General features: G+C 31.4%; 1 non-coding gene across 1 annotated transcript; it reads left to right on the top strand.

Annotated features, from left to right (window-relative positions):
* Positions 1 to 17,807: 17,807 nt before the first annotated feature.
* Positions 17,808 to 17,939, top strand: LOC145271996 (U4 spliceosomal RNA). Its single transcript, XR_013866131.1, has one exon. It is a non-coding gene; the product is annotated as a U4 spliceosomal RNA (small nuclear RNA).
* The last annotated feature ends 6,584 nt before the right edge of the window (positions 17,940 to 24,523 follow it).

Below are 24,523 nucleotides of genomic sequence, written 5' to 3' on the forward strand. Positions count from 1 at the left end.
TTCCTCTGGCCTTCGTCAGGTGGTAAATGTGGTGAGACGACAACAACTACGGATGGCAGTGATGGTTGAGAATGCAGTTAGGAGATTCGAAGTTCCTATCCGTCGCGGTTACCACCTGACGTAGGCCAGAGGAATTAGTTGGCCGAAACGTTGTGAATAAGCAATCCAATAAAAAAAATGGAAAACAACAACTAATAAAGATGAGACTAGTAGTCCGAAATAAAAATAAATTAATATACGAAAGAACGCTGTTACAAATCCTTACCTAAAACAAGGAACACAGCTCCGATGAGATATAGACAGCTGGTCCAGCATTACAATAAGCTACCACATATTTACGGTCTCCCCAGGATACACAAAGATGATATTCTACTCAGACCCATAGTGAGCTGCGAGGCTCAGCATGCCACCAACTGAGCAGGTACCTTGTGGATATAATAAACCCATTAGAAGGCAAGTCAGCAACATATGTAAAGAATTCTGCCCACTTCACGGAACTGATCAAGGGAGCACCCATCAGTACAAACAAAATGGTAAGCCTAGATGTGGTTAGCCTGTTCACTAAAATCCCAACTAGTGAGGCACTAGCAGTAATTCAAGACAAACTAGCTGCGGACCTCTCCATAAAAGAGCGCACATGTGTACCATTGCCAAACTTAATGGAAATGCTGACATTCTGCACAGAAACAACCTACTTCAGAATGGGTACTGACCTATATCGACAAGAGGAGGGGCTAACTATGGGCTCGCCATTATCACCAGTGATGGCAAACATATACATGGAATACTTCGAAGACATGGTCATAGGTTCAGCTCCCTTAAAGCCAACCATGTGGCTAAGATATGTTGATGACACCTTCATACTCTGGCCCCATCAGGAAGACATCCAGGCTCTCCTAGACCATGTGAACTCAATAAGACCATCGATACAGTTCACAATGGAGAAAGAAAAAGATAACCAACTGGCCTTCCTTGATATACTCATAGCACGCACAGAGCAGGGGGTTAAGACATCCGTATATCGCAAGCCTACCTTCACCGGACAATACCTTAACTTCAACTCCCATCACCCATACAGTATCAAACATGGAATCGCACGCTGCTTACATCGAGCAGAGACAATAAGTAGCGACACCACTACATACCACCAAGAAATGGTCAAGTTGAAGAATACCCTCCGTCGTAACAATTACCCCGATAGCATACTATCCAACAGACGCGGTAATAGTATAAGAGAGGAGAATGAAACCCAAAAACCACCAACGGTCTGCCTACCATACATACGAGGCATCTCCGAAAAGATTCAGAGAATAAGTGCCCCCTACAACATCAGGACGGTATTCAAGAGCGAGTCAACACTCAGACGACAACTGGTACGAGTGAAGCCCCGCATGGAGGAGAACATGACCAAGAACTGCATATACTCTATCCCATGCAATTGCAGAAAGCTTTACAGGGGGTTACACATGCCGCCTCCTCAAAGTAAGTGTGGAAGAACACCGAAAAGCGGTAACTAAAGGGGAGACGGAAAAATGTCTGGATGGAGAGTAAAAATAATACACAGAGAAACCCACTGGAAAGTGAGAAAACTTAAAGAAACAGCTCACATGCTCGGACATAACAACCTACTGAGCAAACCAAGCATAGAGCTGAATGCAATTTGGACACATCTAATAGAGAGAGAAAACCTTGAATAACAACATAGGTTTAACATAAACAAAAACCAACTAAGAATTGTCCTAGTGACATATGGCCGAGTGGTCCTAGATGTTGTATCGAAGTTTACAGTTACCCAAACGTGCTGAGTTTAATCCTGAATGAAGGCAGTGAAAAGTAACATTCAAAACAGAATCAGCAACTATGTCCGAACACGGTACCCTCATAATAATAATAAAGGGTTGGGTTCGAGACTCCTAACAAACTGTTACCCAGTTCGATACAAAACACCTGATTAGGGGCGGAGGGCAAAACGGCCGAAACGTTGTGACTATAACAACCAAGATGAGGAAGTCAGTCCGACAATCTCAATAAATAAAAGTTCAACGTTGTCTTCTTTAAAATTGGAGTATTTTGAATTAACTATGGCACAAATTCTGTATATTGATTTATAACCAAAATCGAAGAAAGATGTCAACTCTGCTACGGGAACAACAAGAATGAGTAGAGTAATTACAACACACTTTCACAAATATAAACCAAATCACGGAATATAACATGGCATTCTAACGAAATGCATTCTCAAACGCTATTGATAATTTCATTTACGCATCGGACAAAGACAATGTTTTTGCCTTGCTTAGATTTAATGAATCAAAGCTATAAACTTTTTTCTCCGAAGTGTACTTGTAAATATGCCACAAAAGATTGATGAACCCTTAAAAAATTGACAACGATCTTATCTTTTTATAGGAACATGTAGCATACCCTAAAGTATGAATGATCATTCTAGGACAATTTCCATTGAAGCAATAAGCAAAACACGAATATATCATTGACTGGAATTTTCTTCTCTTTGTAGTTGTTAGCCTTTAACACGTAATGAAATGGACTGTACCAAATGCAGTAATAGTTTCTACAACGTTTCCCACTGCGTAGCTAAAACAATAATTAGTGGGATGATGCAGTACTAAAAACACACGGAAGAAACATTGCAACCGCTCATACACGTCTTTGCAAATTCATACAGAATTTGTCATGATTATAATTATGATTATATATAATTATGATTATACCCTTAAAAAGGACAATATTCTCGGCCAGGATGTAAGCAATGCTAACATCTGGACCGAGCGATAACATCTTCAAAGGGATTTATGTGTTCACAATTTCTCCATTATTTCTAGCGATATATTCCTGGACGGCCAAAGATAATCTATTACAACAAGATATTGACTAGCATACACAGATAAAAGTGTACTGCACCTACATCCTCATCTCGCTGAGCTATAGCATTGTATAAGGAACCTTCTTAAGGTAGAAACTTAATTAGACTTGACATTTCTTTCATTTTTACTAGTGTAAAACTCATTGTATGCTTTACAAATTTACTGAATTTCCGACTTCTTTATTTTAACATTTGGTGTTTATTTCCTAACGAAATAAAGTTTAATTGAATTGATTGTGACTTTTTTTATTCAGTTTTAATTTTTCATTTATGAGCCATCATATAAAACTTTTCTAATCTAAATATAAAGCTTTTATTTTCGAACCGTTTTACGCATAAGATTCAAGAGTATTTGATCAAATTACAATTAAATTGGATATGACTTTTGAAACCTTCGAATTTATTTGGATGTGAACAATAGGTAAATAATCCTTGTCAATATGTAAATAAATAAATAGATAAACTGATAGATAAACAAATAAACTATATAACACGTTGTTCTCCATAGAGTTTATTGACAGTAATTTCAGCTTTTTATCCCAGTCGATGTTTTAGTCTTATACTTATGTGTACGAAAGTTAGATAAGAGATGCTCATAAACTCGGAAATGATACTGAGTTGACCTATAACCTTTGTTTTTCTTTGATAAAACTCAGATAGCGTGTGTGAATCGACGATTGGTCTTAAGCACCTGAAGTCTGCATCAGACCAAATTTTAATGATGGAAACAATACATTGAACTTTTAAGGTTTTTGGACAAAAATACATTGAAACAGGGAAGATGTTTTCTTCTTATTTGTATGAAATACATATGACGTGTAAATGTCACTGGTTGCTTCTCCTCTTGCACTTATGTATTGAACTTTATCAAGAAATGCACTTAGGTATTGAACTTTATCAAGAAATGTCAGGTAAGACGGAATTCTCAATATTACTCGACGGTTGTTTCGCTATCTGGTCTACAGCAGCCTCCACTTGAAAATTAACTGCACCAAACTGTTTGTAACAGATCCATAATTACGGAAGATTAAATACTACTTTAGTTCTATTTTCCATTTTCTTTTATCAAAGGAAATGCCAGTTTCTTTGTCTTCTTCTTCTTCTCTATATAAATAAAATGAACTCATTTTTTACCCGTCTGATTTTGACCTTAATAGGATTAAAAATCAAGATATTTCATGCAAATATAATATGCACAAACGGCAGAACAATATCTGAGGTGTGTTATAGGCTTATTATTTCTCAAATAATCTTAGATTTCTATGCTTTTTCTGCTGAGAAGTCACGGCCAAAATCGGTTAAGATCAATGGAAGTGGTAAAATATTTTCTCTCTAATAAATTCCTCCTCCTCCTGTCACCACTTAACACCGTTTGGGGATCGTTCACAAGGAACAGTTGAGAAGAGAACACCGGTTTGGCTTCGTAGTTCTTTCATGTGAAGTTATTTAAAATCACTAAACTAAGCTGCAGTGCTCTGTGGCGTAGTGGTTAGCGTGCTGGACAATTCACATTATATTTTCACGTTCGCGCCGACCTACGGTAGTCGTTTTTTTTCCCTAAACAACTGGAATGGACTTTTCTTTGTGGCCGAACTGTTAACGTTGCAGATGTTTTTTTTTTCACTTTATTTTCCCACTTTTACTCATGACTCCGGGTTTGATCCTTCCTACTTACCTACCATAACATTTTTTTAAAACTCCCCCCCCCGTCCCGGAAACAAACACTCGGGCAACGCCGGGTACCCCCGCTAGTTATTATATAAGTGATTAAAATTCTGTTCATCTTGGTTTCGAGAGCTGCCTTGTACTTTGTTCCATCTTTGTATTTTAAGATAGTAAAAAGCTGGCGTTCATGAATGTTTTTAATTCTTGACTTGTAAAGGAGCAACTGTTTTTACTCATCAACAATACTGGAAGTCACTATTTTCAGTAGTTGTTTTTAATATTGATGTCGATATTAACTTTAAAAGAACATCTACTACATGTGTACAATAAGAAGACCCACAAAACATATGTAAATTCCTTGCCATAGTGTATTAGGATACCTCCAACCATGGATAATAGTTTTGCTGGGTTATTTTTATTAAGCATGCACGTTTCGCAACTTTGCCGACTTTTCAATTCCAATGGCTAAATTCGGCCACCACAAAGCGCTGCAAACAAAGGCCTTTATCCATACGATCCTTATTTGTATCTGATGCAGTTTAAAGGAAATCACAATCCTAATATTTCATAATATCAATGTTAACCTTACCAGTTTTTTTTTAATACGACTTCATTGTGATGTTTTTGTTCCGACATACATGATGTATTACTGCATTCGACTCAAAATAGTGTCACTATTTTCGTTGTTACAAGTGAAGCGTCAATTAAATTCATATGTATTTTGTTAGTGTTTTTTCCTGATGACGACTAAAACAATCTATTCATATTGAGATCCTTCACGATACTCTAACTTATAATTGTCGAATACTAGACACATTGCCCAAAGTTGACCCCTGACTGCAGAAAAAGAAAGAATCGGTCAGTGTTCAGAAAATCAAAATGACTTTTCGTCTGTAATAAAAATAAAGTGTTTCCCATATGAATATAAATGTAAATTTTTTTACCGAAAATACCTGGATCAGTCTCTACTTCCATTCTGCCTCAGAAAACGATCGTAAAATGTTGCATACTGTTTTCTCTATCCAAACTACCATTTTATGATAAATCACAGCTCCTACTCCATATGGAGAGCATGTACTTGTACTGGAACATGCTTAGATGGGTTCAAATGAGTTATAAAACGTGTTTCATCATCATCATCATCATCATCATCATCAACATCATATCATCCTCTTTGTTTATTCAATGGCTTAGGTTTGTCCAACACCATACACTAACAGAGCACCTTTCCCGATGAAACGGTGATGTGAAAAAATAAAGATTGCTTAAAAAAGGATAAAAAAGGATAGCAGGTTTGCCCTAAAAAGTAATATGATTAAAACGCCTCTGAAATAAAGACACTTTTATGAACACAAAAAAACTTCTAAAAACAAACAAATGGAACATGCTTAGATGGGTTCAAATGAGTTATAAAACGTGCAGCACACATCATCCTCTTTGTTTATTCAATGGCTTAGGTTTGTCCAACACCATACACTAACAGAGCACCTTTCCCGATGAAACCGTGAAGTGATTCTAATATTATCGGTAAATAAATGACTTTGATACTAATTATGTTTTTAATTCCTCTTTAATTTCTATGCTATTTCATCCATAGCAGACAATACACCCTTTAGACTAAGATATTATCCACACACACACTTTTCAAAAGCTGATGATCTTTAACTTCTTGTTTATTTCCCTTTAAAAATTAATTTGGCAATGTGCACTCCTAATTGTAGCTTTTTCGTCTGGTATAATCCATGTTGAATGTTTCCTGCTATTCTTGGGTTTCTTCATTTAACTCCAATTGCTAAGATGCATGGCTTGTCGAGTTTGTTAAAGTTCTGGCATTTTCTATCCGAGGTATGTCAGTTTCCTTTAACTCTCTTCAGATCCAGATGCTACCTTTATCATTTTCGGCCACCACTAAAGCGGAGTTAACTAACTGAACAGTGCACTTTATTAACTTTTTCATGACGTTTTTTAAGATCCTGAATTTCTCCAACTTTTCTGTAAACATTTCTAAGTTCATTACTCAGCATTTTTTTTTTAACTTTAACATTTGGAAAACACACACACACACCCGAGTGACAGAATCTGCATTGGTCGGTTTTTGTAGTAGTAAAAAATAAGTCTGTTTTAAGAATTTCCAAATTTATTACGTGTCTTTCAAGGGTTATGAGCGAGTAACACATTAAAATAAAATAAAACTAGTTGAAATAGTTTATTATTTCATATCGTTTTGCAAATGTTCCAAATAAATTATTTTAATATTCTATTCATTTTAATAGGGAAAATGTAATGATATAAAGCTTTTCTAAGGAAAATGTCCTCCTATAACATTCTTCCCTTAAAATTTGTTGAAATTTTATTTCATCAATTTTCTTCTTTTTCCCCTTATTTTTCATTGATTTATCCTTCTTATTATATCCTATAGTTTTATGGAATGTTCTTTATTATGTGAGATTGTTGTGAAAACGTAGAAAACAAAATATCATAAGACATCATTTACTTTATTATATGTGAAATACGTGAAGAAAGGCTCTCTTGTAGTTAACACTTCAGGGGTGAGAAGTGTTTGGAATATTTGGTTGGTTTTTGTCTCTGACGAATGAGGAGAGACTTGTTCATTTGGTCGACATGCTTTACTCGAGCACAAATTCATGCAAAGTAGTAAAAAAGAAAGAACAAATGAAGAAAAAATAAAGATTGCTTAAAAAAAGGAAAGCAGGGTTGCCCTAAAAAGTAATATGATTAAAACGCCTCTGAAATAAAGACACTTTTATGAACACAAAAAAAAACTTCTAAAAACAAACAAATTGAATTTCATTTAACGTCTATTTTTCGCATATTAATCTGGAACGCTGAAATGATTGTTGATTTAGCACACATGCATACTGATTCAAAGTACACACACATGCAAGAATTCTGATGAATACCAACAGAAGATATGCCATTCATCAATTAATCAAAACATGTGGGAGGAATAGCTTTTAAACTGAACGAGATTGAAATATAATCGCATCGGAATGTGTCCTCGGTCGAATTTTGAGGAAGTGTCAATAAAAACAAAGGCGGTCAAGAAGAAATCAGTCAAAGAGAGCACTGTTGACGACCGGCTTGTCATTGTGTTGTTCCCCCCACACACACATGGGTATTGTTCACAACGTCCGAAGGTGGGTAGAACAATACCCATGGCTCATCTATAGGAGAGGTTGAACAATGTCCATGGCTCATCTATAGGAGATCACCTTATAAATAATCGTATTTGCGCTTTGAATTTTAGTGCGGACTTTTTTTCCATTCTTAGCACGTCGCACTCTAAAAATTCTAGAAACTATATATATTAAGACTCTGAGACCTTCTCTTTGAAAACTAAAAGAGAATCTCTTAGGGCTTAATCTTAAGTTTTTATTTAATAATTAATTCCCACCCCCCATCCTTTTGTTATACATATATTCCCCCTTACTTTTTCATCTCCGATTCATTGTTCCCTCTTTTCTTTTTAAAACGTAATTAAGCTCGATTTTAGCTCTGTTGAGCGAGCTTCGAAACCGGTCAGCTGACACATTCATTTTTACTTTTTAATTTCACAATCTAAAAAAATGTTTTCGAACGAGTTTAAATTTAGTCTTTAATAATTTTGTTTTTACCCCCGCAATATATTTTAATTTTTGTTTTCTTTCTTCATTGCAATTTGATTTTTATGTGTCTCTCAACATGTATGTCTTTGAATAAGAACCTTATCACATTTTTAAAATTTATTTTACTTAAGTAAGGTTTAAGATATCAATAAATAAATAATTCCTACGAATAAAAATTTTGAAACAAAAATACATGCAAAAAAGAATATATTTTATTCTCAAATATCAATAATTTCTGCAAGTTTGGAAACAAATAAAAAGAACATTTTTCTCAAATATCACAACATGCGATACGTTTTCATGTTTGTTTTTATTTTTGTTTTTTTACAAGATAAAATTATTTTTTTGACAGAAGAGCTGAAATAATATTATTTTCTTTGATATAATATATTCATAGGGAAGTAGACTATCTCGTGAGTCTTTTAATATTATTAAACATCTTTTGTATAAAAGTTAAAGGATTATGGTCAGTGTATGTTGAAATAGGATGAACGCTGAGATAAAAGTCAAAGGGTTGCAAGGTTGGTAGCACTGCCAAACACTCTTTCGATAGAAGAGTAGTTCTTTTGGTAAGTTATTAATTTTTAGAGAAATGTCCAATGCCTTTGTCGATGTCAAGTTGTATGTATTTGCGGTAGAACACTTTTTCATTTGATGTTATAGGTGGTGCTTCATGTTCCCAGATGTTCGCCGACCTGTTTAGTTGCATCTCTCCACAGATATTCCAGTGTAAATATATACATACTTTCTTGTGGCAGGCAGTGTAATGACCATCGGCTAGAAGGATCTTGCAACGAGACATTAGGTTGCTTGGGGTTTTAACAGCCGAGTGACAGAATCTGCATTGGTCGGTTTGTTTTCTTAAATCCATTTGTGAGTAAGCTTTGGCCTTGTACAGCTATAATTAATTTTTCTTCATTAAATGGAAATTTGTCATTTAAAGCCTTCTTGTCAATGTAGTTCTGATTCAGTTCTTGTGACTTCTCATATGTTTAACTAAATTTGATTTATGAGAAAAAGAAAATTTACACACTTTGCAAGAATATGGCTTTTCCCCAGTGTGAGTTCTCATGTGTTTCACTAAATCTGATTTTTCAAAACAAGCATATTTACATATTTCACAAGAATGTCGCTTCTCCCCAGTGTGAGTTCTCATATGTCTTATTAAATGTGATTTTTGAGAACATGAATATCCACACACTTCACAAGAATGTGGTTTTTCCCCTGTGTGAATACTCATATGTGTCACTAACGATGACTTTTTAGAAGCAGAATATCCACACATTTCACAAGAATATGGCCTTTCCCCAGTGTGAATTCTCACATGTTTCACCAAATGGGATTTTTGATAAGTAGAATATCCACACACCTCACAAGAATGCGGCTTTTCCCCAGTGTGAGTTCTTATATGTATCACTAACGATGATTTTTCAGAACAAGAATATCCACATACTTCACAAGAATATGGTTTTTCCCCAGTGTGAATTCTCATATGTGCCACTAAATTTGATTTTTTACAAAAGGAATATCCACACACTTCACAAGAATGTGGCTTTTCTCCAGTGTGAATTCTCATATGTGTCACTAACGATGATTTTTTAGAAAAAGTATATCCACAAGCTTCACAGAAATGTCGTTTTAACCCAGTGTTTGTGTTCATATTTTTTTTACTGAGAATTTCTTCAGAAGAAATAAATTCTACAGACACATGCTTTTCTCTTTTATTTCAATTTATTTGGCAGTTTTTATTTTTAAGTTTGGGGTGGAGCATTCATGTATGTTTAATAAGAGATATTTTTAACAAACTGACCTTATTTAGCTACAATTGTTTCCCTTACATGATTTTAGTTTTCAGAGGGTACAAATATTTCTCTGCAAACTATATTTTGCAGAAAAAGAATATTCACACATTTTACAAAATGTGTTTTTTTCACAGGTTCAGTTCTCACATGTGTCACTAAATGTGATACTTTATAATCACGAACATCTCACATGTGTCACTAAATGTGATACTTTATAATCACGAACATCTGAAAAAATAAAATTCAATGTTTAGTATTTGCATTTACGTATTAGTATTCTGTTTATTGTTGTCAATATTATTGCATGGAACACATCAATTAATTTCATCCGAAACATAAATGTCACATAAAATATAACTATTATCTAACTTTACACAGAACCAGCTGATACAGGCGTTGTGCAAATCTATACATTTTTATGTTTTATTTATTATAACTTTTTTTTCTTATATATTTTGCAAATCTTTATTTAAAGTGGAAAACTTCCAGATAAATAAGAAAGACGCTGAAGATATTAAGAACTATCGGCCAATCAGTCTTCTGCCAGTGACAAACAAGGTATGTTCTCAGGTCTTGCTAAGACGTATGCTAGGGACACTAAGTAATCAACCTCGAACAAGCAAATTTCAGAGCAGGTTACTCCACCATCGACAATATCCAGGCTGTCAGTCAACTGCAAGAGAAAGTCAATGAATACAAGATTCCACTATGCTTTGCTTTGTGGATTACGAAAAGGCTTTTCGACTCAATAGAGTTTGATCCACTGTTCACTGCCCTTGAGAACAAAGGAGTTTACTCTACATAATTCACCTTGCTGAAAGATCTGTACAATACCTCGACTCTAATTAAAAGCTACTTTAAAGCTCCATCATGACAGCAACAAGATCAAGATGGAGAGGGAAGCAAAACAAGCTTATATTTCGCCCAAATTCTTCACAACTTGTCTCCAGGATGCGATAATTAGTCGGCTGAAGTGGGATGGTAGGGGAGTCAACATCGATGGCGAACACTTGTAACATTTCATCTTCACTGATGGCACACTCTCCTCAGAAACTAAATGACATTTTAAACGACATCTCCTCTAAGAGCAAATCAGTTGGCTTCAACATGCACCTTGGTAAAACGAAGGTTATGTTAAACCGACACACTACAAGTCGCTAACAATTGTTGATGGAAAGACCATTGAGAAAGTTGAAAGCTACATCAATTTGAGCAAGCAAATTATGAAAGATGGAGATCTCTTTCCTGAGATAAAGAGAATGACAGCATTGAGGTGGGCAGCTTTTGGGAAAGTGGAGAATATCATGAGAAGCTGAAAAGCAAATATGTCAATAAAATGGAAGGTCTTCCATGTATAAAACCTGTGATGCTCTGTGGTAGTGAAACATGGGCTCTAAGAGCTCGCCCAAGTGAAATCTTGGCAGTGGCACAAAGGAAGAGGGAGAGGATAATGTTAGGCATTACTCTAAAAGATAAAAATACAAACATCTGGATACACCAACAAATAAGAGTTATTGATATCAATACTACCATGAAAACATCCAACCACAAATGGACAGGGCACGTAGCCAGACAACATGACAACAGATGGTCCATCAGGACAACGGAATAAACACCTCGTGAACATAAGAGGTCAAAGGGAAGACCAAGAACAAGATGGAAGGACGACCTGATACAACACATATGTCCCACATGGTAGTGGATAGCTCGGGACATGGATAGATCGCTAAAGTCCGAGGAGGGGGTTCTCATTGAGTGATAAAACCCTTGTTGATATTGATTGATTTGAAGGGGTAACCTACCAATATTTTTTCTACATTAAGTTTCCGCTAATGTGTGATGGCCAATAAATGGGTGCTCCTTCTAAGTAAATTTTATAAACTAAATTGTTTCCAATTCAAATAGCAAACGAAAATCTCTAGCGACATAATAGTTAAGTGCAAACGAAAAAAATAAAATGTAAAATCAATTAAATATCGAAAAAAAGTTTTCGTGCTTAGTTGTTAAAAATTTGACAAACATCAAACTAAATTATTACTAATGGTATACAGTTTTCTATCATAACTTTTTATTTTACTAAAATTGGTATAATTTTAACAAAACTCTAAATTTCAGATTAAATAATATATTTCAAGAGAATTTCTTTTTAATCGGAGATTCATACTTTGGCGTTGTGCAGAGGGAGACAACTCTCATTTTCTACGAAATTCGTTCTTTTTTTTCATCTCATAATTTAGGACGCTCGATTTAACAATATTTTTTATTAAATCAAAACATTAAAAAAAGGAAGCTGCAACAATTTTTTTGGTATTATTATACAAACACCATGACAGCGTTAGGGTTAGGGTTAGGGTTTAGGGTTAGAGTTAGGGTTAGGGTTAGGGTTAGGTTTAGGGTTAGGGTTAGGTTTAGGTTTAGGGTTAGGGGTTAGGGTTAGGGTTAATTCGCTGTCACGGTGTTTGTATAGTTTTACCATTTTTTTTACATAACAAAGTTGATGACATAATTATTACAAAATGTAGTCTTATGTAAGCGAATCGTTTCTGTTTTAATATAATAATTTACGACGCTAAAACCAACATTTTCATTAGATTAAAACATTAAAAAAGAAGCTGCAGGAAGTTTTTTTTTACATTTTTTTATTAATTAAAAAACAAATGTTATGGTAAGGGTTTTAAACGTTAGTCTTTTACCTTAAAAAATACAAATAATGAAACAAGAAAGAAACTTTTAAAGCTTTTTTTACGACTACAAATACAACCAATGAAACTCTTTAATAAAACAAGAAGGAAACTTTTAAAGCTGCGGCGACTTTTCTTTACTGTAACAAAGCTTATAATATTAATAAAACCAACATGTAGTTTTTAACGTTACAAAACATGAAAATGCGACGATAGTTGTAGAGCAATGGATTTTTAATAAAAAAAAATGCGATTTGTTAAAAACTAGATGTTGGTGTTTTTTACAATATTACAAGCTTTGTTTAGTAAAAAAAAAAAAGCAGCAGCCTTTTTATCAGATTCTCATTATTTTATTAAAAAGTTTTGTATGAAAGAAATATAATTTCCTTTCGTCACATTTTCGCAATGTTAAAGACTTTAACATCACAGCTAAGACTAATGTTTAAAAACCCAAATGCACTGGGGGACCACCCGAAGACTTACCTTAAAGAAGTTGCTTATGGGGAGGTTGAAAATAAGAAAATATCTTTCCGAATAAACACCCCCAACCTCCCTATGTTAAGAATGGGTTTCATAATAAACACCCTTTGGAGGTTAGACAACCAGTGCACATTGATCAAACCGTTACCATAACATTTACTTTTATATAAAAAAAATTGTCGTAAAAATGTAGAAAATGTTGCTGCAGCTTCCTTTTTAACTATTTACATCTAATGAAAATATCGTTGGTTTTAGCATCGTTAATTATATGAAAACAGAAACGATTCTCTTAATCGTCGCGTAAAAACTACATTTTGTATTATTAATGTTATCAACTTTGTTTACAATGTCTCTACAACGATCGTCGCTTTTTCATTTTTTGTAATGTTAAAAACTAGACGTTGTTGTTGTTATTATTATTATTATTATTATTATTATTATTATTATTATTATAAGCTTTGTAACAGTAAAAAAAAAAGTTACCGCAGCTTTAAAAGTTTCCCATTTTTTTTTATTAAAGAGTTTCAAGCTTTGAATTTTTTAAGGTTCAAAACTAATTTCTAAAAAAACTTACAATAACATTTAATTTTTAATTAAAAAAAAAAGTTGCGCAGGTTATTTTTAAAATGTTTTCATCAAATAAAAATATCGTTTGTTCATTGGTTTTCTCTTATTTGTCGCGTAAGACTATGTTTTGTATTTTATTAATGTTATTAATTTTGTTGCATTAAAAAAATTCGTCGTAGGTTTCTTTTTTTAATGTTTTCATTTAATAACAAAATATCCTTATTTCGAGCGTCCTAAATTATGAGACGAAAAAGTTGACGAATCTCTTAATAAACGAGTCGTCTTCCTCTGCATTGTAAAACAGTGTCCATACTTTTTATTCATGTCTGTTATAAAGCATGACTGAAACAATATTTTTATTTATTGGATTGCAATAAAAAGACACTTAATTTATTTTATAAGATTATTTTTTAAGATATTGAATGACATTTTTAAAATGAAAAAAAAAAAAAACAACAACAAGGGAACTTACCTTTCATTCAAAACAAATCGGAATTAATTCGTTTTTTTTTCTTTTGTGTTCAAAACAGAAACTTTGTTTTTGTTTGTTATGATTTCTTTAGTAAATTAATACAACTTTTGTTTTGTGTGTCCAATTCATTAAGAAATAAAATATATGAAAATATAAAAGAATCAAAATTAAAAGATGAAAAACAGGATTTAAACGTGAAATTATTTAAAGAGGAAAGCAATTGCTCAAGAACAAAGAATTTAAGGTCATCGTATTACGGTGTAATCATTATTTCGTTCCTCGTGTAAAAATGTCCGTTCATTATTTAAGTGTGCCAAATTGTTTTCCTATCAAATTTAGATTATATTTGTGAACGTTTAGACTTCTTTTGTAAATTTCTTATTTTGTAATAAATTATCAACAAATAAAAAATATGAAGATGCAAAAAATCAGCTTTACGTTTTATTTTTATGATTAATCGAACGACGGTTAGCATCAGCATAAGAACAATGTAATGTTGAAATCAAAGGGAGATAATTCTCAAAAGAGTTATACGAGGAACGAAATAGTATTTACACCGTGTTTTGATAACCTAAATTCATTGTTCTTTAACAGATGATTTTCTTTCTAAATAATTTCACGTTTAATTCGTTTTTTTTTTTCATCTTTTAATTTTGAATTTTCATATATTTTTTTTTCTTAATGAATTGAACACACAAAACAAAAGTTGTATCAATTTATTAAAGAAATTCCTACAATTTTTCTGTTTTGAACACGAAAGAACAAAGAATTCAACCCGATCTTTTTTTCGTATTGAAACTGGAATGAAAGGTAAGTTTTTAAATAGTGTTTGTTTACATTTCTAATCCGATTTTTTAAATAACCTTAAATATTAAATTATGTTTATTCATTTCATTTATTTTTAATTCCTGGGATGAAAGATAAGTGTTTTTTTGGATTTGTATTACCGTACACATAGATTCGAAAAAGTTGTCAAACAGCAAATATATAACAAATAAATGTTATCAAAGGCAAGATAAGTTACGTTTTTACCTTACTGGATATATTTTCTAGTGTTTTTTTATTTAATTTAACATGTTTATTCAGCTAGAAAAACATAGTGTTTACCGATGTCTTGTAAAATTTAAAATGGTTCCCGACTCTCTCTTTCACACGGTAAGTTTGAGACAAGGAGTTAAAAAAATTAAAAAATATACAAAATACTGTTAAAACCCACCGATTATATGTCAGCCCGTGTCACAGTAACATATATTGAGCGAGTTTCTAACAGTATTTTGTCTATTTTTTTTTTTTAATTTTTAAGTCCTTTTCTCAAACGTACCGTCTGAAAGAGAGTCGGGCGCAATTTTAAATTTTCCAATACATCGGTAAACACTGTATGTTTTTCGAGCTGAATAAACATGTTACAAACGTATGTAAATTTATTATTCTATCACCATTTTGTGGTACTAGTGCACTTAATGATCCGTGCTGAAATAACGTTATTTAAAAAGCCATTCTTAACATGGGGAGGGAGTTTTGTACCTATTCTCTACTTTAACCTTACAATTGAATAAAAAAAAACATTAAACTTTAATTAAGCTTAGAAATACGATTTTAAATATAGCGCGGATCATAAGTGCACTAGCACCCATTTTTTTATTAATAAATGTTTAGTAATTATTTTTCTTTTAATATTCATAAACAGTAAAAACGTCGTCATTTAAAAAGAAATTATTTAAAAAGCCATTCTTAACATTGGGAGGGCGCAAATTCGCCTAAAAAAGTAGAATCTCAGTTTACGGAATTAGCTAACTGGGGTCGATAACTATTGTTGTAATGAAAAAAAAAGTTTCATTCAACACACAAAACTAAAAACACATTTAAAAAAGAAAATGCTATTTAAAAAAGAAAAGAAAAAGTCGATAAAAGTTACACAAACAGTAAAACAGTAAAAAAAAAAAGTCGATAAAAGTGATTATAAGTGAGATATTATTAATAAATGTGTAGTAATGTCTTTTATTTCAATATTCATAAACAGTAAAACAAAGTCGATAAAAAATTATGATCGTTTAGTTACTATGGCAACTAAAACATGTCCTTTGCACATGCGTGGGGAGAGAAGTCATTGCTTGTTTAGGGTGTTCGGCAGGGAACTCTTATCGCGACCAGTACCAAAAACACTAAAAAATTATCCATTTAGGTAGAAAAGTAACTTATTTTGCCTTTATTAACATTTATTTGTTATATATTTGTTTTTTGACAACGTTTTCGAATCTGTTTTTTTTTTTTTAACAAAGGCATCACCACATTATCAAGGCCCAGAGGCCACTCAAAGATAAGGGTTAAAGAGTGTACAGTAGAAATTGGTCAATATAGTAATCATTAGTAATGCAAATTTGGTAAATTTGATAACTTATATGGAACGGCTCATCAAGAACTTATTTACTTTAGACTTGAACACAACCATATTGTAGTCAGCCGGAAAGCAGGAAATGTGTAGAGTAATACAAAACTTTTTTTTTACATAGCGGTCACCACTTATAAAGGCCTGGAGGTTACTCAGGGATTAGGGTTATTGCATGTACAGTAATCAATGAGATAGTGTTGTAGTAATCATTAGTATTGGAGATTTGATAGAGTGTCTTACTTAATGGGGCGGTTTGTCAGGAATTTGTTTATGTTGGATTGGAAGACATCCAAGTTGTAGCCAGGTGGGAAGCAGACGGTGGGTAGAAGAGTTTATTATGTTGCATCTATTCTTAAAAAGAAAATACTTGTGTGATTTCTGAGACCCGTAAACACAATAATTCAATTCGAAAAAAAAAAAAAATAAAACTAATTTTCTTGTATTTAATTGTTAAATGATTATTCACTTATGTTTCTGTTCTATTTTTTAAAATCTGATTTTTAAGTTAAATTCGAATTTTGCGAGATGTTATTAAATTATTAGGTGGAAGTACAGAATAGTTGCAAAACACTTTCCTCTTTCCATGTTAAGAATGGCTTTCTGAATAATAAGGTTGTTATTTCAGCCTGGTAACATAAGTGCCCAAGTCCCTAATTTTTTTAACATAAAAAAAAAAAAAATCTTTTTTTCTGTCTACACTTACCTATTATGTCGCTAGAGAATTTCGTTTGATTTTGTATGTTGTATCCCTTATTTAAGATTTTTGAATGGGTATCACTTTCTTTTATAAAGTTTACATAAAATAATTAAATAGTTATTGGCCATCATTAATTATCAGTAGAAAAATATATTTGTAAATCTTTTACAATGTAACCCAGCGTTGTTTATTCTCTTAATAAATAAATAAAATAAAATAAAAATTAAGTATTTTTGCTATCACGTTTCAACAATTAAAGAACAATATCGTTCAAAGACACGACAAATAATAATAAATATTTAAGATTTTAGCGCGTCAAGGGCAAACAACTGTATTTAATCGTGCACTTTTTATAAACAAAGGCTGTTTTAAACTATTTTACATGCATAAATGAATAAAATATATTTGTTAAATGATGATAATATTAGCGTAAAATAGTTTTGCATAATACGCTGATTTAATTAATACATGAAAAGGAAAACTTGGGATCGCTAAGGTTGTAATGCGTCTGTGCTATGTATTTCGTTGGAGACGATCATTCGTTGTTCTTGCGCAGAGGCGATACAATAACCTATGAGGATTTTCCGAGACGTTGTTATTGCTAGTTGAAAACTATTCCCAATACCCCGTGATGGCACCCAGTGCCAACCGCAATTTCTGGACACCTCTAAGGAGGTGTAAAATCGAAAATAAAAACAGACAATATTTAAATCCCATGCCTTACCTCCTTCTTTGGGAATACTAGGCTTTTTTTCGATGCTTTTCTTTTTCATGTGTAGATTTTTTTGTCTGTTTTTTTTTGGCATTTTATTTTTTTCGTTTTATGTCATTTTTTATTGTACCCTTTTTCATTTAATAACCCCCCCCATTTTTATCTTGTATATGTTTTTTTTAATCTTCATTTTATGTTTTGGTAAATTTTCAAATTAGGTCCACCTCCACAGTTTTCTTTTAAATGACAACTGTTATAGGTTTTCAACTATACTGAATAAAAAAAAAATCGCATTGAAAATTAGCGGAAATAAGTTAAGTAGTTATCGAAATATAAAAAAGTTGTGTTATGCATTGTATTCTTTGGCGGCCATCTTTTTACCCGCGTGCACGCGCCATAAACTCATCTATGCACAGGATATATTAGATTTTTTCTAAAGATTAAATTGAAAAAGTTTTTTTTTTACAAAAATCTTTATACATTAATCTAGTGAATAAAATAATTACACATAAAAATTATTTTGATTTGTTTTTGAAAGAGCATTAGCAAAGTAAAAGTTGGTATTTTGTTTCGGTACTTGTACAGTTTAGTTAAGACATTAAAAAATGAAAATATCCAAAAAAGGTCAAATTTACGTATTTGTTTTGGACTGAAGATCTTTGAAAAAAATTTGATTTAATTTGATCGAGTAGTTTTTTTTCTTTTTACAGCAGAAAAACACGTTATTAGGTCAGCAATTGTGAAATTTGCTGAACACACCACGGGGAGATAACTCCATGCAAAGCGCCGATACCCCCTCCCCATCTTTTATTCTAGCTTTTCTTCCTAAAAATCGAACCTTTTGCTCGGACGCTCAGTATCATAACAAATTGTTTTTTCGCTGTAAAAAAAAGCTACTTGATGAAATTAAGTGAAATTGTTTTTCAGAGAACTTCGTTCCATAACCGATACGTGCAATATAACCTTTTTTCGATATTTTCATTTTTTTATGTTTTGACTAAACTGTACAAGTACCTTTTTTTTCTTATTACATTAAAAATAATAAACGATATTAATGTGTGCATGCAGTTTATATATGCGTTTTCCTTCTATCGTCACAAAAATTATTTTTAAAAGCATATTGTATATCGTTTTTGGCCTTTTGGCCAAGATCAATGTGTAGTATCTTGTCTTCAGATGCGGCACTTCCATTTCTCATTCTCTTTCAGTATAGGAGAAATATTTCACGACTGAGACAATTTTTATTTTTGTACCTTTTCTCCACGTTTAAAAAACGACCCCGGTGTCTAACTCTGTCCCTTGGGGAGGCATTGTAAATAGGTACATTAATTACCAACGTGGTTGTTCGCCTAAAATAACCGTCCTACCAAAACCAAGAAATATGTTATATTATCGACAACCTCGATGATGGTTTTCGGGTATGCTGACAAGGTTGTGGGTGTCTAATCCGAAAGCCATTCTTAACATGGGAAGGTTATGGGTGTTTATTCCGAGGACCGTTCTTAACATGGGGAGGTTGGGGTGCTGATTCGTTGTAAGTATACCCGAAAACAGTAGCAAGAGAAATGCTTCATGAAGTTTTTTTTACCTGTTCGAACCTAGTAATCACTAAAAGGAACTCTTAAAGATAAAATATAATCACATAATTATTGAAAAGGTGATTAAAATTTGATTTAAAATTAACCATGTTCTGTTAAAGAACATGGTTAATTTTAAATCCAAGATGAAGAGTTACAATGATTAACTATGTTTCATTGATAGTTCTACAGTTTAATGAAGACATTAAAAAATGAAAATATCGAAAAAAAAGGTTATATTGTACGTATCCGTTTTGGACTAAAGTTCTCTAAATAAAATTCACTTATTTGATGGAGTAGTTATTTATTCTTGTAATTTTTTTTTTACAGCGGAAAAACACGTTTTATGAGCGTGAACTGAAGATAGCCGTGTTTGGATTTTTAGAACACACCATGGGGAGATAACTCAATTTAAATCACCGACACCACCATTCCCAGCTTAAATAATAGATTTTCTTTTTAAAAATCGAAACATAGCTACCTTTTGATTGGTTTCATAACAAATTGTTTTTTTCGCTGTAAAAAAGTAAACAAAAAAACTACTTGACCAAATTAAGTGAAAGTTTTTCCAAAGAACTTCATTCCATAATAGATACGTACAATATAACCTTTTTTTTTTCGATAATTTCATTTTTAATGTCTTTATTAAACTATACAAGTACCCATTTTATTTTATAATTTAAAATGAAAAAAAAAACATTGAGCAATAAAAATGAAATTTTGGGTACTTATGTATTTTTGGTGTTGAGCTGAAATAAAACGTTATTATTTTGAAAACCATTCTTAATATGAGGAGGTGAGGGTGTTTTGTAACTAATACATTACAACTTTATATAATAAAAAAAATCGTGAAACTTGAATTTAAACTGGAAACATAAAAACTATATAAAAATAACGCAGTACTATCTGTCATCATACGCATCCGAGAAAAATATCTATTGTCAAATTAAACCAAAATTTGGTGCTTATGCATTTTTGGTACCGCGCTATTTTTAAATAGTTTTTCAAGTTAAATTAAAGTTTTACGATATCTTTTTTCTTTTTTTTTAATTGTAAGGTGGAAGCACAGAATAGTTACAAAATACCCTCCCCATCTTAAGAATGGCTTTCAATGAAAAAATACATAAGTACCGGAAATTTTATTTTTGTTGGTCAATATTTTTAATTTTTAATTATAAAATAAAGCACATTTAATCATTTTTTAATCTTCATCGTGATTTTTTTTTAAATTGTTAAACAAAATTGTTAATTTAAATTAAATTTTAATCACATGATCACATTTTCAATAATTACGTGATTATATTTTAGCCATTTAACGTTTGTGAAACATGTAAACAAACTTCTGCTCGATACCGGTGTTGACCTTTAAGTCCCTTTTAGTGATTATATGGTTCGAGGCTATTTGTACAACTAAACGGTAAATCTGCCGATTATTCGGACTACACTTCTCATCTTGGATGTTTGACTAATTCAATTAATAATGAAATGTTCAGTCTTCCAATAAGTAAATAAATAAATAAAATAAAATAAACCTGATTTTTTAAATCTTCATGTATCTTATTTATTTTAATAAATGAGACATTAAAAAAAAGACATTTCATAAAGAAATCCCAACACATTGACAAATACAATCTAAACTTGATAGGAAAACAATTCGATACGCTTTAATAATAAACAGACATTTTTACACGAGGAACGAAATAATGATGTCACCGTGTTATTACGATGACCTTAAGTTCTTTGTTCTTGTGATTATTTCGTTCGAGGCTATTTGTCCAACGAAACGGCGGGTTTGTTTTACTGTACACATAGATTCGAAAAAGTTGTCACAAAACAAATATATGACAAATAAATGTCATCAAAGGCAAGATAAGTTGCTTTTCTACCAAGCTGGATATGTTTTTAGTGTTTTTATTTTATGTAACATATTTATTCAGCTCGAAAAACATAGTGTTTACCGATGTATTGGAAAATTCAAAATGGCAGCCGACTCTCTCTCTCGGAGACGTTAAGTTTGGGAAAAGGGGTTATAAATAAAAAACAGTCAAAATACTGTTAAAACCCCGCTGAATATATGTCGGCCTATGTCACGGTAACATATATTGAGTGAGTTTCTAACAGTATTTTGTCTGTTTTTTATTTATAACTCATTTTCACAAATGTACCGCCTCAAAGAGAGAGAGAGAGAGAGAGAGAGAGATAGAGAGTCGGCTGCCATTTTAAATCTTCCAATACATCGGTAAACACTGTATGTTTTTCGAGCTGAATAAACATGTTACATTAAATATAAATACTAAAATATATCCAGTTAGGTAGAAAAGTAATTTATCTTGCCTTTGATAACATTTATTTGTTATATATTGTGGTAACTTTCTCCACTGAAAGGTAGAGGTTAACAAGGATTTTGCAACAATGGTTTGTTGCGACCTGTGACTAGGTAAAAATTGTAGAACTTTGTCGGTCTGGTAATAAGGGTAACGATTCAATCCAAACTCCAATCCCAAACTGAAATCACAACCAAAATTCAGTTCACTCCATCCCTCTTATAATCCAGTTAGCCAATCAAATAAGTTAAAAGTAACAACTACCAATATAAAAAGAGTCATCACCCACACAAAAGGTTTTTGCTGCCACTCTTCCTGAGAGTCGCAGGTAAGTGCTTCAAGTTTTCTCAACAATATTTGTTTTGTGACAACTTTTTCGAATCTATGTATTGAGTAACCCTGAAACGGCAAATCTACCGATTATTCTGCCTACTGTTTTCATCTTGGATGTTAATAATAGTTTGACTAATCCAATTAATAATGAAATAATCAATCTTCGAAAAAATAAATAAAAAACCTGTTTTTTAAAGCTTTATGTATCTTTTTATGTTAATAAATGAGACACGCACAAAAAAATAAAATACATTTCATAAAGAAATCCCCAGACATTGACAAATGCAATCTAAACTTGATAGGAAAACAATTCGGCAAACTTAACTAATAAACGGACATTTTTACACGAGGAACGAAATAATGATTACACCGTGTTATTACGATGACCTAAATTCATTGTCTTTTAGCAATTGATTTTCTATTTAAATAATTTTACGTTTAATTGTGTTTTTCATATTTTAATGTTAATTCTTTTATATTTTCATATATTTTATTTCTTAATGAATTGGACACAAAACAAAATTTGCATCAATTTACTAAAGAAATCTAAAAAAAAAACAAAACAAATGTTTTTTTTCTTTTGAACACAAAAGAAATAGGAATTCATCCCGATTTTTTTTTTCGTATTGAATTCCTGGAAATATACGTAAGTTTGTATCTTTTTCTTTTTTTACACTAAAAAATCTAATCTATAACTATTAATATAATATTAACCATTAAAATAAGTTTATTTATTTTTGTTTTTGCAATCCAATAAAATATGATAATAATTGTATGATTTAAAAAATATCTTTAAAATATTTTATTCAATGTTATATTTAAATTTTTGTTAAAAATATGATTGTTTTGTAAAACTTGTGTGATTTCTTTTAATTTTGATTCTTTTATATTTTCAGATATTGTATTTCTTAATGAATTGGACACGCAAAACAAAAGTTGTATTAAATCTTAAAAAAAAACAAACAATTTTTGTATTTTGAACACAAAAGAAATACGAATTCATGTTTTTTCGTAATGAATTCCTGGAAATATACGTAAGTTTGTATCTTTTTTTTTCTTTTTTTACACTAAAAAATTTGACCTATTACTTTTAATATAATCTTAACCATTAAAATAAATTCATTTATTTTTGTTTTTGCAATCCAATAAAATATGATGATAATAGTATGATTAAAAAATATCTTTAAAATATTTTATTCAATGTGATATTTACATTTTTGTTAAAAATATGATTTTTTTTTGTAAAACTTGTGTGATTTCTTTTAATTTTGATTCTTTTATATTTTCAGATATTGTATTTCTTAATGAATTGGACACACAAAACAAAAGTTGTATTAATTTACTAACGAAATCTTAAAAAAACAAAACAATTTTTGTATTTTGAACACAAAAGAAATACGAATTCATGTTTTTTCGTAATGAATTCCTGGAAATATACGTAAGTTTGTATCTTTTTTTTCTTTTTTTTACACTAAAAAATCTGACCTATTACTTTTAATATAATCTTAACCATTAAAATAATAGTATGATTAAAAAAAATCATTAAAATATTTTATTCAATGTGATATTTAGATTTTTGTTAAAAGTATGATTATTTGTGTAAAACTTGTGTGATTTCTGAGAAAAAAATAATTTAATTTGAAGTTGATCGAATTAAGGTTTTTGTTGATACATCTGATCATGAAAACTAATTTTTTGTTGTATTTCATTGTTTTAAGATTTAAAAAATCTATTATATCGTTGGAGAATTCCGTTTTAATTTTTATGTTTCATCCAATTTGTAATATTTTACAATATGCACCATTTTCTTTTATAAATTTTACATAAAATGATCAGTTATCATCAATTAGCAATTACTTAATGTAGAAAACAATATTCGTAAGTCTTTACAATCTAACCCAGCATAGTTTGGCTCTACAATGATAAGAATTGATTTTAGGTATCTCCACAGCGATGTGTAAAACGTCAGTAGTACGCATATTACGTCATCATTTCGTGTGTTTGTGTTAATTTCTATGGATAGGCGTTCGCGTTGTAATTGTTAATGGAGTAACGTTTTTTTTTTTTTTTTTGCTATGGATAAAAAATAATATAAAACATAGCTTTTGTAAAACAAATACATTTTTATTAACGAACTAGACTATAGTTAATACAATAAAATTAAATTTAACGTCTTCTGTTGACACATGTATTTAAAAATAATGTTCCTTACAAGCCTCCGTACATTTTTGAAAAAAGAAAGTGCCAAACATAAGGTCCACCATCTATCAATTTAAATAATAAAATCCAAACGAATTTTTTAAAGGTTGATTTT

Source organism: Euprymna scolopes, chromosome 46 (assembly GCF_053919585.1).
Source record: "Euprymna scolopes isolate OS-2025 chromosome 46, ASM5391958v1, whole genome shotgun sequence".
Classification (NCBI taxonomy): domain Eukaryota; kingdom Metazoa; phylum Mollusca; class Cephalopoda; order Sepiida; family Sepiolidae; genus Euprymna; species Euprymna scolopes.